A 14,322-nucleotide genomic window follows, 5' to 3' on the forward strand; every position below is an offset into this window, starting at 1 on the left:
GTAAAGAAAGCAATGTGTTTTTCGTCCCTTCCTCCCCTTCCTTCCTTGCTTTTGATGAAAAACTGTAGAGATTCTTATGGCCCGGAAAACTGAGGGAGATAATCCTATGAGAGAGAACCAACTGAAATTGAATTCATTTATTGGCAGAAATAAGCACAAAGACACTCCCAAATAAATTTTAACTTCTGAATATGTTTGCTTACAAAAACAAGCAAAGACTCAGGAAGGCCAAAGCTCTGGAGTAAAGAAGCTCATTGGTCTCTCCTCCCAGGAGTCCCCAGTTTCCAGCTCCCAGGCCCCACTCTAGGCTTCCAGGCAGAAAGGACCCTCACCCACAGTGTCATCTGGGTCTCTGCAGGCATTAGCAGGATTAACCAGCTCGGCTGGAGGAGTCAGAGAGAGGATCTAGTCACAAAGTACCTACTGGGTGCTCAGCATAGTACAAGTGGCTTCACAGCCTTTATCCCTTTCAATATTCATCACATCTTTGGGAGTTTTTTTTTTTTTTTCCCTTTTTCACTTTAAGCAAAGCCTTGATTTTCAAGGCAAAAGTACATTTTTTTTTTTTCACTTTCTGTTCTTGGCATAAATTTTAATTATTTCCAGTAGAACCAAAACCTCCTGAACCCCTTTCACTGTCATCTAAAGCTTGAACCTCGTCAATTTCTGGGTAAAATATCCATTCACAAGTAAGTTGTGCAATTCAATCACCCTTTTTGACTTCAAACTTTTCTTTGCCAAAATTAAACAGAACAACACTAACATCTCTATAATCTTCATCTATGACACTCCTACTTCTTATGAAATGTTTTGCCAAGTCAGAATGTGGAGCTTCTCTCCCATAGCACCCAGAAGGAAGAGCTATCTGAATGTTGGTTTTCACAAGGACTTTCTCCATCGGTGGTACTGTGTAATCATGGACCTTGTACAGGTCATACCCCGAGGCACACACGGACCCCATGGTTGGGGCAGAGGTGTGCTCCCAGAGCTGGGCAAAGCAGAGCCTCATGCCTTCCTCCTCCACAACCAGGGGTCACCTGCTGGGGGAGATGACTTGAGTCTCTTGAGAGCTGGGCAAGGGGGGCAGAACATGAGCACAAGAGGGAACAGGGGAAACAAGAGCCTTTGGGAGGTATTTTTAAACCCTCTTTCAAAACTGATGACAGAGGCTGAAAAAGTATTCCATCATTCAAATGGGTTCTTAAACCTCATCTCAACTGTATCTCTTCATCTCTTAAAAGTGAAAGGGAAGACTGAAAAGTCAAGTGTTTGCTGTGAAATGACATTGCTGATTAGAAGGAGAGCTGACCACATTATTCTAACAGCTCGGGTCCCTTTCTTACTCTAGACAAAGGAAGGCAGGGGAGCTCTGAAAACTCAGTGTTGGTGGTGAATTTGGGGTCCTGAACACACTTTTGGAGCATAAATGTAGCTTCAGCTGAGTCTTTATTCAATTAAGTTAACAAATCAATTAGTTCAATAAATATTTGGGGGCACCTACAGTGAGCTATTCACTGTGCAGGCCCTGGGAACATCTCAGTTCTGGGGATAATCAAGTCTCTGCTCTCATGGAGTAGATGCAGATTAAAAAAAAAAAAAACAGGTAAACAACCAGGATAATTACAGACTCAACCATGTGCTATGACAAGAACGATAAGAGTGTCAGCGTATTCAGGGTGGTTTTCCTGAACAAAGCCACCTTCAGGCTGAAACTCAAGAATAAGCAGGAGCTAGCCATGGTGATACCTTGGTCTGGGTGCCCTCAGGATGAGACCCTGAGATGGATTCGAGTGCAAGTAGCTGCCTAGGAAGATGATCCCAGTTAACACTGGTGGAGAGTGAGACAGGGATGGGCAGGAAGCCGAGAAAGCATACGACATCAAACAAGTCATTCTGTGGGCAGCAAGAGCTCGATCCCACTGGGGAACTCTGGGAGACAGTGTAAAATACACAACTCAGACCTATCCCACCTAAGGGACAAGGGAGCTGGGGTATTTATACACCGACCCCCAGAAATCACTGGCCGAGGGCTGCTCCAGGGAACAGGGTGAGCATTCACCCCCTATGTGCCCAGTCTGTCCTGAGCACAGACAGAGAGGGTTCTGGCAGCCAGCAGAAGCCTCAGAGAGAGAAGCAGGTGTTGGTAGTTGGAAATCAATGTGCAGGACATAGTAAGTGCTAAAGAAATATGAGTGGGTTCTGATAGCATTTGAGAGCTGTGGGAGAAGGGTAAGTTCAAAGCCAAGGAAGAAACAAACAAGAATGTCTCATGTTGAGGGGGCTGTCAAGAGTTGGGCTCTGAAATCAAGAGTCTGGGTTAAAGTCAAATGATTTGGGTACAAAGGCCAGTTTGGGGACACATTGGCTGTGTGACATTGGGAAAAATGATTATCTTCTCTAAGCCTCAGTTTCCTCATCTGGATAAGAAAACTAATAAGAGTTCTGACCTCACAGGTATGTTGTGAAGATTCAATGGGACAAGTCCTTTACAGCCACTAACACAATCCCTGACATGCTTGACATGATTGATGAATGATATCCTTTCACATTATCATCAAAAGGATAAAGTTGCTGGAATGTAGGAAGTAGGGGTTTGGGGGAGGGGAGCAGGACATGAGGGGAAGAGGCAACAGGGGTCAGATCACGCAAGGTCTGAAGACTCTGGATTATCCCTGAGATGTGCTGGAAGTCACTGCAGAGTTTGAAGCTATAGAGTCACCTGATATCATCATTCTAGAATGTCCTACTTGTCAAAGGACCTCCCTGGTGGCTCAGTGGCAAAGAATCTGCCTGCCGAGCAGGAGACAAGGATTTGATCCCTGAGTCGGAAAGATTCCCTAAAGAAGGAAATGGCAACCCACTCCATATTCTTGCCTGGGAAACCCCATGGACAGAGGAGCCTGATGGACTACAGTCCATGGAGTTGCAAAGAGTTGGACACAACTTAGCGACTAAACAACAACTCTTTTAAGGCTTGAAATGCTTTTTCTACTTCTGTATCCCAGTGCTAACTCTACTGCTGGCACAAAAGGAAGGTGCTATTTAGCAGTAATTAGCAGACTCCAGAGGCAGATGGGTGGAAAGAAGCATTGGCTTGAAGCACCCAACAACTGCACACACTTGGCTGTGGGATGATCTGCTTCCTTTGCCTTCAGCAGACTTAACTTCCTAATTAAGTTGGCTCCAGCCAACATTCAAATGACTTTGCATTTTCCAAGTAGATGCCAAAAGAGGCCAGAGAGACGGCCCCCAAAGCCAGTGGGAGAAATGAGGAAGCAGGTCTGGAATGAAATACATGCTGTGGAGACCCTCATGGGAATAACTTATGTACATACACGAGTTCTATCCAAAAGGGAAAAGAAACCACTCTGGTTCTAAGGATATGTACACTAGATATAAATCTGAGAAAACACAAAGAAAGGACTCGGTGTGGTTCTAAAACCAGAAGATAATGTTTCCATGGCAGGTGCCCAGATGAGGCTGGGACTGGGACAGTTTCCAGAGAATGGGATTGTAGAACAGTATTATCTTATATTTATCTACCTATGTCCCTTCTTTCTTTCCATCTATCTATATCCCAAAAGATGTCCACTGCAGAAGACATATGGTTATCTGAATTTTTATTTTTAGAACATATCTAACATCTTGAATAATCTCTAGGCCCAAATTTGGAAGACTGAGTTAAAAGTCAATGATTTGAAACAGTGATAAAAGAAACACCCACACAAACTAGCTGCCTATCCAATAATTCTTCCTTTATAATTCAAGTCCATTCTACTATCACGGGCCAAGAACAAGATCTATGATGAGCCCAGGGCCCTCACATCCACAAGAAGTCATTACATGCAATGGGAGAGAGAATGGAGAGCAGAGGACATTTCATAATGATTAAGGAAAGGGTCAGACAACACAAATAAATAGCAATCATAAATGTGTGAGTGCCTACAGAAAGAGCTCCAAAACACATGAAGCAAAACCAGCAAAACAAAAAGGAGAAACAGGCAAAATTTATAATCATAGAGAACACTACCAAACTCTCAACTGATGACAATAGACAAAGAAAAAGACTGAGAAATCTCCGAACAACATCTTAATCGGCACATGGGGAATGCCACACCCAACAAATTCAGAATATGTTTTTGGGTGTGAATGAAATAGCCACCAAGATAAAGAATATGCTAGGCAATAAAACAAATCTCCATAAATTTCAAAAGACTGAAATTTTCATGAGTATGTTTTCCAGTCACAATAAAACTAAGTTAACAATTCATTACATTAAAATAGCTGGGAAAGTCTCCAATATTTGGAAATTTAAAAATTCACTTCTGAATAACACATAGATCAAAGAAGAAAGCACAGGGATGTTAGAAAATATTTTAAATATAATAACAATAAAAATACAATATAACAAATTTTGTGGGGTAAAGCTAAAATAGAGACATTTATAGCTTTAAATGCTTACATTAGAAAGGAAAAAAATCTTTAAACAATTGTTATTTAAATTTCCAACTTAAGCTAGAAAAGTATGAGCAAATTAAACACAAATTAAAAGGAAGGAAATGATGATAAGAACCAGAATTAACAAAGCAGAAAAGACATAAAAATAGACAAAATAAAGACAAAAGTAGGTCTTTTGAAAAGTTTAATAAAATTGATAAACTGCAAGTAAAGTTAATCAAGGAAAAAAAGGATAGGAAAAAAATTACTATATCAGAAATGGAAGAGGGCCTAGCACCACCAATCTCAACAGACATTAAAAAGTCAATAAGGTAATATTATGAACGCCTTTGTTAACAAACTCAACAGTCTAGATAAATGTACAAATTACTTTAAAATCACAATTTATCAAAAGTGACATAAGGGAGTTTCACTTCCACACTGGCATATGAGAAGCTCTGGGGACCCCACTCCCAAGCTCAACAGCAAAAAATTACTAAAAATATAATCAAGTCTCTGGACGTGATCATAAGAGCATACAGCAAATGAAGAAATATTCATTTAAGAAGACACTAAAACTCAGTAGGGACAGTGAAAATCTCTGACATCTGAACCTCGATCCATTCTTGCTCCTTCCCTCCCAGCCTAGAGTGAAGGAAGGTCCATCCCAGATGGATACGGCCCAGAACACAGGGCTCCCCTTCCCTCTTCTCACAGCTCCTAGTCGAGGGTAATGGCATCATGCTGGGAGAGACAGGCTGTTGGTATTCATCACCCTGAAGATCAGAAGCTACTGTGCTCCCCTCCTTCCAGTGGCCAAGTCCTAGGCATGAGCATCACTCAGAAGGAACCTGCCATTGTCCCTGCCTTCATCTCCAGAGGCAAGGTTCAGGAAGACACATCTTAAAACAGAGAACTCTGGAGCTCTTCTCAAAGGAACTGACTTTATTTGAACATGGTAAAGTTCAAGCCTAAGGGCGCACTCAGAAACACTCGAGGTTGTGATAAAAAGCAATTAAGAGGAAAATGGGAGCTTCACTAGAGATGTGAACTAAATAATACATGTTAACTCTTCTTTTCAAATTCTGTTGATTGAGTGTAATCCCAATTATAATGCCAGAAGACTTTCTTATGAAAATTCATAAACTGATTCCACAGCATATATTTTGGAAAAGTAAAGAACCTATAATTGCCAAAGTAACCTTGAGGGAAAAAAAGAACAAAGATGAAAGACTCCAGCTGCCTGACTTCAACAGACCTACCATAAAGCTACAGTAATCAATACAGTGCAGTTCTAGAAAAAGGATAGGCAGACAGATTAACGACCATTATAGAGAGTACAGAAATAGAACCACACTTGTATGGTCTATTAATTTCTGCAAAGGCACTAAAGCTACTTGATGGTGAAAGGAAAAATCTTTTCAATAAATGGTGCTAAAAATGGATATAGATGCAAAAAATATTAACTTTTAAACACTGTCTCACACAATGAACAAAAATCAACTTGGTTTTAAATATAAAACCAAAACCATAAATCTTTTGAAGAAAACATATGAAGACAGGTTTATAACTGGAAGGTGGGAAAGATTTCTTACATAGAAAGCAGAAAGCAATAACCACAAATGAAAAAAGTGACAAGTAAGATTCAACCAAAATTTAAAACTACTACTTATCAACAGATACCATTAAGAAAATGAATAGGCAAGCCACTGATGGGAGAACATATTCACAAAGCATTTATTTGACACAAGGCTTCTAAACAGAATAGGAAGAAACATCACCAGTTAATCATAAATAGACAAAAATAATTAATGGAAAAAGGATTTGAACAGACACTGCACCAAGGAAGATATGTGAACAGCCAATAGGCAAATGAAAATGTCAGTGACATCATTAGTATTAGAGAACTACAATGAGACACTGTACATACCCACTAAAATGACTAAACAAACAAAAAAGACCAGTAACAGCAAATGTTGGTGAAGACCCAGTGTGGCTGAAATTTTCATACACTGCCAGGGGGAATGTAAACTAGCACAAGCATTTTGTGAAAATATCTGGCAGTTTCTTCTAATGTTAAACATATCCTAATGTTTTTACGCTAGCAATATCACTCACAGATATTTAGCCAAGATAAATGTCGGCACAGTTCATTAAAAGAACTGCACACAAATGTTCATAGCAGCTTAATTCACAATTGAAATAACCAGAAAGACAAAAAACCTGTGGAGTATTCATCACAATGAAATACATTGCAGCAATAAAAAAGAACAGATTATGGATACTTATAACAATGTGGATGAACTTCAAGATCTTATACTGAGCAAAAATTGCCAGATTAAAAAAGAATACACTGCATTATTCCATTTAGATGAAGTTCTAAAGTAGGCAAAGCTAATTTAAAGGTTAAAAAAAAAAACAAAAACAACAGTACAGCAGTTACTTCAAGGGAATGAAGATTGGAAGTGAACCTAAAGAACTTTCCGAGGTGATAGAAATACTTTACTTTGTGATAGGAATATGGGTTACATAAGGAGTCCATTTCTCAGGACCCAATGGCAATGACTTAAGCATTTAAATGTAAATTTTACCTTAAAATGCTAAAATAATTTTAAAAAACATATACTACCATGTGTAAAATAGATAGCTAGTGGGAACCTGCTATGAAGCAAAAGGGGCTCAACTCAGTGCTCTGTGACGACCTAGGCAGCAGGGGTGGGGCTGGGGGTGAGAGGGAGGGGATATATGTATACAGACAGCTGATTCAATTCATTGTACAGCAGAGGTGAACACCATGTTGTAAAGCAGTTATTCTCCAATAAAAAGAAACTGTCAGCATTCTTCAGTGGTGGTAGGAAATGGGCAGAGAAAAACAGGAAGGAAGAAGGGCAGATTCTTGTACTTGGAGCATGTGGGGATTCATTAGTTCTGTTTTCTTTCACATGTCTGAATTTCTTTATAATAAAAAATTTAAAAAGAAAGACAGAAATAAAAAGGCATTAGGCTTTAATTACAACCTTTAATCTGACCGTGATCTTTTTTTCATGGAAGTCAAATGGTGAGCCAAGTCTTTGAGGGAGAGTATTTTAAATTAATTAAACAGTAACCATTTCTAAAAATATTCTGTTTATTCAGACCAAGAACCTGGAGAGTGGATGAATTTAACATATGAAAGATCAATTTCTTCCATATATTTGCCTAATTATCCTAGAATGGCATTCTCAGCCTGGACATCATTGACGTTTGGGGCTGGATCCTTTTTTGTAGTGAGGCCTGTTCTCTGCACTGTAGGATGTTTGGCGGCATCCCTGGCCTCCACGGAGGAGATGCCAGTAACACCCTCTACACATGCCCTTGTGACAACCACAAATGTTTCTGGACTTTGCTAATGTCCCCTGGGGGGCAAAATTGTCCAGTTGAGAACTACTGCCCAAGAACACTCATTCCCAACAAAGACCACATAGCCCTCGTTGTTCACTCACCCAGTCGTGTCCGACTCTTTGAGGGCCCATGGACTGCAGCATGCTAGGCCTCCCCGCTCCTCACCATCTTCCAGAGTTTGCCCAAGTTCATGTCCATTGCATTGGTGACGCCATCCAGCTATCTCATTCTCTGATGTCTTCTTCTTTTTCTGCCCTCAAACTTTCCTAGCATCAGGGACTTCTCTAGTTAGTTGGCTGTTTGCATCAGGTGACCAAAATACTTGAGTTTTACCTTCAGCATCAGTCCTTCCAGTGAGTATTCAGGGTTAACTTCCCTTAAGATTGACTGGTTTGATCTCCCTGCTCTCCAACAGACTCTTAGGGGTCTTCTCCAGCACCACAGTTTGAAGGAATCAATTCTTTGTGGAGCTCTGCCTTCTTTATGGTCCAGCTCTCACAACGATATATGACCACTGGGAAGACCATAGCCTTAACTATAGGGACCTTTGTCAGTCGAGTAATGTCTCTGTTTTTCAACACACTGTCTAGGTTTGTCATAGCTTTCCTGCCAAGAAACAAACGTCTTCTGATTTCATGGCTGCAGTCACCGTCCACAGTGATTTTGGAGCCCAAGAAGAAGAAATATGTCACTACTTCCACCTTTTCCCCCTTCTATTTGCCATACAGTAATGGGGCCAGATGCCATGATCTTGGGTTTTTTTAATATTTAGTTTTAAGCTGGCTCTTTCACTCCCTTCCTTCACCCTCATCAAGAGGCTCTTTAGCTCCTCTTCACTTTCTGCCACGAGAGTGGTACCCCCCCCAAGGGGACAAAAATTGGTTATTGGGGAGATGAGAAAATTCTAGATATTACAATTTTTTGTGGCCTTCCAAAGGGCCATAATATTAACACAATATATCCATGGAATTAATATTTCATGGTAGAGAAGAGCAGTTGAGGAGGAAGCCTACAAAAATGAGGATGGGTGATAATGAAAAAAGAAAAAAAAGATTGAAAAACATCACCCCATAAAGAGGTCTGATTCTTTTTAATGCCAACTACTTCCTCCAAGGATCTGGCATCCCCAAAGCAAGGCTTTCCAGCATTCAGGGGAGTCTTCATTTCAATGATGAAAAAGTTGCAAAATAAGTGCAGTTGCTTCCCAGAACCTCTGAAACTGTCTTGAAAGTTTGAGATGAAAGATAATACAAATTTAGGGGGAAAAAATAGGAGAGGCTCTTGCCAAGTGTGATGACATCCCATGACAGGACAGTGAATCTGGAAGCTCTCATTTGTCAGTTAGAAGGCAAACCACACAAATCGAACTGACCTCAGATAAGTGACCACCAGTTTGTCCTGGTTGAACATGACACATCAGCCTATGTCATTTTATACCATTTTTAAAAGAAGAAGATGGTCTTTTTCAAGCTTCCCATCTAGCAGCAAAAACCCTGGACAGCAATTTCATTTCATTAAAAGATGCAAAACAAACGAATCTTGCATTTTCTTCAGCTCTCCTATTTCCTGTATCTTTATGCAAAAGCCTGTCTAACCACTCCAAAAACCAGCTGGCTTACAACATTAAATATTCATGCTTGATGGAGTTAAACCTGGCTGCTTAGCATAGATGATATCTTATGATAATTTTTCAATCCATATTTACAAACCCTTTAGATTTGTTCCACAAAACCAAACTCCCAGACACTCAGCCTACAAAGACCCTTTGGTGTATGCACTTCACTCTCCAGGACTCTGTCATTGAAATAACACTGAGGTTATATGAGAATCTTCTAACATACAGTGCCCCCACACTAAGGCATCAGAACATTACCAAGGTATTCCTGAATTTAAAATGATAAAGGAAGGAAGGAATAAGACAGTGATGACTAATTTTGTGCATCAGCTTGGCTAGGCCATAGCACCCTAGCACCATTGATGTTTGGTCAAACATCAGTCTGGAAGCTGCTTCAAAGACATTTTTTAGATGTGACGAGTATTTATAGTCAGTTGACTTTAAGTTTAAGGAGCTCACCCTCTATAATGTGGGTGTGCCTCATTCAATTAGTTAAAGGCCTTAGGAGCAAAGACTGAGGTTTCCCAAGTAAGAAATTCTACAAGACTGCAACACAGGGATTTCCCTGCTGGTCCAGTGGTTAAGAATCAGCCTTCCAATGCAGGAGATGCAGGTTCGATCCCTGGTCGGAGAACTAAGCTCTCACATACTGCAGGGCAGCCACCGAGCCTGCGTGCTCTGGAGTCCACACACCACAACTAGAGAGCCCGCCTGCCACAACTAAGACCCAACACAGTCACAATAAATAAATAATAAGAAAAGAGACTGCAACCTTGGAATCCTACCCAAATCTCTAGGCTGCAGGCCTTTACAAATTTCCGACCTGCCAGTCCTCGCAATCTTGTGAGCCAATTCCTTAAAATAACTGTTCCTCTCCCTCTGTATATACACACATCCTATTGGTTCTGTTTCTCCTGAGAACCCTGACTATGCAAACAGGGAGACAAATTCTATCTTCAGTGGAACGAAAAGCACCTCAACGCCACCCCACAATATACGAGGGTGGGAAGAAGCTGGCAGAGCAGATGCTGACTCAGAGAGGAAAGGCACATCTCCATGTGGTTCTGTAGACGGTGATGCCCGTGAGAAGCCCTAGTTCACCAGGAGGGGCCCTGCAAGGGTTTGAACTGGAGGCAGAGGTACCGCAGAGGGTAGGGGTCAGATGCCGGCTGGACAGGAAAGTAGGTGGGAAGTCCCCAGACAGCAGCTGAACTCTCCAGGTCCCCACCTCATCCTGGAACCAGTTAACTGTCACCTCCTCAACTCTTGAAGAAGGTAGAAGGTTTAACCATCCAAGGCTGTGCGCTTGGAAAAAGCAGTCAAATGGAGAAAAAGGCTAAACAATCAGGCTGAAAACAGGGGGGCTTAGAGAAAGTCTGCAAGGTAACCTGTGAGAAAGCAAGTCCCTGGGCTTGGCTTCCAGAATGCCAGGTTCATATATACCTGGCCAGAGACTGGGGAGGGGGCGGGGTTCCTGCCAATAAATAGAATAGCCTCTAAGTAAAGGCCAGATGCTAGCACTCAGGGTCAACCAGTGAAACCCCAGCTCGCTTCCCACCCACTCTTCAGTGAAGCCCACTTAATGGGCTCTGTCCAGTTAGCTTCAGCAATCCCACCTTAAATAAGAACATCCAGCCGAAGATTGTCAGATATGCAAGGAAAGCTAGATGCCAAAAAACATGGAGATAAAGAGAAGGCGAGGAGCAGATGACACCTGCAGTCAAAGAGAAAAGAGAGAGTGTACCCGTGAGAAAAAGAACCTGATGTTATTTTTTTGTTAAATCAGAGTTCAGGAAAGAGCACTTGGAAATTAAAAATACAAAATTCATAATAAAATTCAATAGAAGGGTTGGTAAGTAAAAATTTTAAACTCTCCTAGAGAGATGAACAAAAACACAAAGAGAAAGACAGTACGAAATAAAATTAAAAGATAAAGTCAACCCAGGAGATTCAACATCTGCTTAACACAGGATCCAGAGAAAAGAAATGGAATACAGAGGGAGGGACACAGTTCCAGAGTAGAAGGACCTACTGAGAGACAAGAACAATAAATATAAAGAAAAAAATCCCAGGAAGGCACATCATTGTGAAACTTCAGACGACCAGAGATAAAGGCTCCTAAGAAGTTCCAGAGAGAGAAAGAGAAAAACAAGACAGAAGCAGGAAATGTCATAGGGTCTCTCTGATACACACAGTAAACTAGAATCCTGCACAGAACTGATTTTCAACCAAGAATTCTACACTCAGCTGGAGAGTAGCATAAAGATACTTCAAACATAAATGGCCCCAAACACCTGTTCATGTGTACTCTCCTGGGAAATGACAGAAGGGACAGCTTTACCTCCAAAGGCTTTCCCTGTCCCTGCACTGGAATTTCCAGCTCCCCAAACCCAGAGCACTGTGTGAAAGTACCTGGCATTTGCCCTGACCCCAAACAGGACATGGCCATTTCTGAGCATCCTGTACCCTAAATGCAAGCCTGTACCTGCAAAACACTAAGTGCCCAAGAAGAGTCTGTTAAATCACCATTAGTCAGCTTGATCTTGAAATTCTGTCATTTAAAGAATGCATCCCATAAGCACTGATTATCCTTCACGACTTAGAGACTGAACAACAACAACACCCTTTCTGTTCGGTTCAGTTCAGTTGCTCAGTCGTATCCGACTCTTTGCGACCCTATGAACCGCAGCATGCCAAGCCTCCCTGTCCATCACCAACTCCCGGAGTCCACCCAAACCCATGTCCATCAAGTCGGTAATGCCATCCAACCATCTCATCCTCTGTCATCCTCTTCTCCTCCTGTCTTCAATCTTTCCCAGCATCAGGGTCTTTTCAAATGAGTCAGCTCTTCGCATGAGGTGGCCAAAGTATTGGAGTTTCAGCTTCAACATCAGTTCTTCCAATGAACACCCAGGACTGATATCCTTTAAGATGGACTGGTTGGATCTCCTTGCAGTCCAACGGACTCTCGAGAGTCTTCTCCAACACCACAGTTCAAAAGCATCAATTCTTCAGCGCTCAGCCTTCTTCACAGTCCAACTCTCACATCGATATATGACCAGTGGAAAAACCATAGCCTTGACAAGATAGACCTTTGTTGACAAAGTAATATCTCTGCTTTTTAATATGCTGTGTAGGTTGGTCATAACTTTCCTTCCAAGGAGTAAGCATCTTTTAATTTCATGGCTGCAATCACCATCTGCAGTGATTTTGGAGCCCAGAAAAATAAAGTCATCCACTGTTTCCCCATCTATTTTCCATGAAGTGATGGGACCGGATGCCATGATCTTAGTTTTCTGAATGCTGAGCTTTAAGTCAACTTTTTCACTCTCCTCTTTCACTTTCATCAAGAGGCTCTTTAGTTCTTCACTTTCTGCCATAAGGGTGGTGTCATCTGCCTCCTTTTTCTTCCATAGTGGAGTTGTTTAAAAATGAAACACCTGTGTGCACAATTCAAGTGCACTGGTCTTGCTTTAGTATTGCCTTTTTCTTAGACTTTAGTTTCTGAGACCAGCATTAGGTATACAGCAAATTTTAAAAGGTACAGAGACTTCCTGTAGATGCCAAGTGCCGCGCCCCCACTGCCCCTTCACAGCATCCCTCATTATCAACATCGTCTAACAGCTGTTACAATTGACGAACCTGCACTGACAGACACTTCAGAATCACCCAAAGTCCACAGTTTACATTAGGGTTCACTCTTAATGCTGTGTAGTCTATGGGTTTCAACAAATGCATAATATAATGGCAAGCATCCACCATTATAGAGGCATATAAAGCAGTTTCACTGTCCTAAAAACTCCTAAAAACTTGGCCTATTCTTCTGTCCCCCACCAGGAACCCTGAAGTAATGTTTTATAATACTATTTGTTTGGACTATGGACAGTATGTTTGTGGGCCAGGTCTCTTTTGCAACTACCAACTCTGCCATTATAAAGTAAAAGCCTCCACACACAATATGTAAGTGATGGGCACCTCAGTGTTGCAATAAAACTTTATTTACAAAAACAGGCAGCGCACATGCTGTCATTTGCTGACCACGGACTACAGTATCACTTTGTTCATTCCCACCATTTTATAGAAGAAAGTTTCTTAATACCTTGACTTGGTAATAATAAGGGTTTTTTTTTTTTTTCCAATTTTTCTCTCTGAAGTCTATCCTCTTTCTGCAAGTTGAAACAACACCCAATCAAAAGCTGAGATAATGTGATGAAAGACAGTTCTCTTTACAGAATACCCTTGCTTTGAAGCCACATCGCCTTTCTCCACTTTAAACCCCAAGCTTCTCAAAACTCTGAAGGAAACCACTCGCCCTTTGAAGCTGTGCCTCGCAGAGCCAGTCCCCTAACATGACTGCCACGGGACACGCTGTGCACTGAGAGGCTGTCACACGAGCCCTTCAGGGCAGTGCTGCTTGACTGCATGTGGTAAACTAAGAAAAAGATCTCTGGTTTCCAAGAGACATTAGTGTTTGTTCTTCTGTTCAAAGGAAACCAACTGATCTGCAGGATGACATGTATATGTGGACGTCGACTACCTTCCAGTCACCAATTATCTGTGAACAGAGCAGAAGGAAACCCCTGTTTACCCAGAATGGGGGATTCCTCTCCAGAGGTCCTTGGTCCAGAATCCCTGGGTCCACTCACTCAAGTGCAACCCACAAAAATGGATTTTTATTGAAAGGGGAAAGAGCCTGTGTATCAAAAGTCCACTGAGGTCACCCCTTCTGAAGCCTGCCACCTCCTCTAGGGAGCAATGAGTCACACCAACCTCTAGGCTTCCTATCAGCTACAGTAAGAAATCCAGAAAGCAGCACTGATGGTTTTCTAAGTGGATATGGCAGCTGCCTGCAAGGCAATCACTGATCTGTCATAAAAAAAGAGCAAAGG

At 41.6% G+C, this 14,322-nt stretch overlaps 1 protein-coding gene and 1 pseudogene across 3 annotated transcripts in view; both read right to left on the minus strand.

Moving 5' to 3' along the window:
* PLPP4 (phospholipid phosphatase 4) overlaps positions 1 to 14,322 on the minus strand; it is a 140,380-nt gene that overhangs the window by 50,147 nt on the left and 75,911 nt on the right. The gene's annotated exons all lie outside the window — the stretch shown is intronic.
* On the minus strand, positions 593 to 1,015 carry LOC122446751 (annotated as a pseudogene).

Source organism: Cervus canadensis, chromosome 8 (genome assembly GCF_019320065.1).
Source record: "Cervus canadensis isolate Bull #8, Minnesota chromosome 8, ASM1932006v1, whole genome shotgun sequence".
NCBI classification, from domain to species: domain Eukaryota; kingdom Metazoa; phylum Chordata; class Mammalia; order Artiodactyla; family Cervidae; genus Cervus; species Cervus canadensis.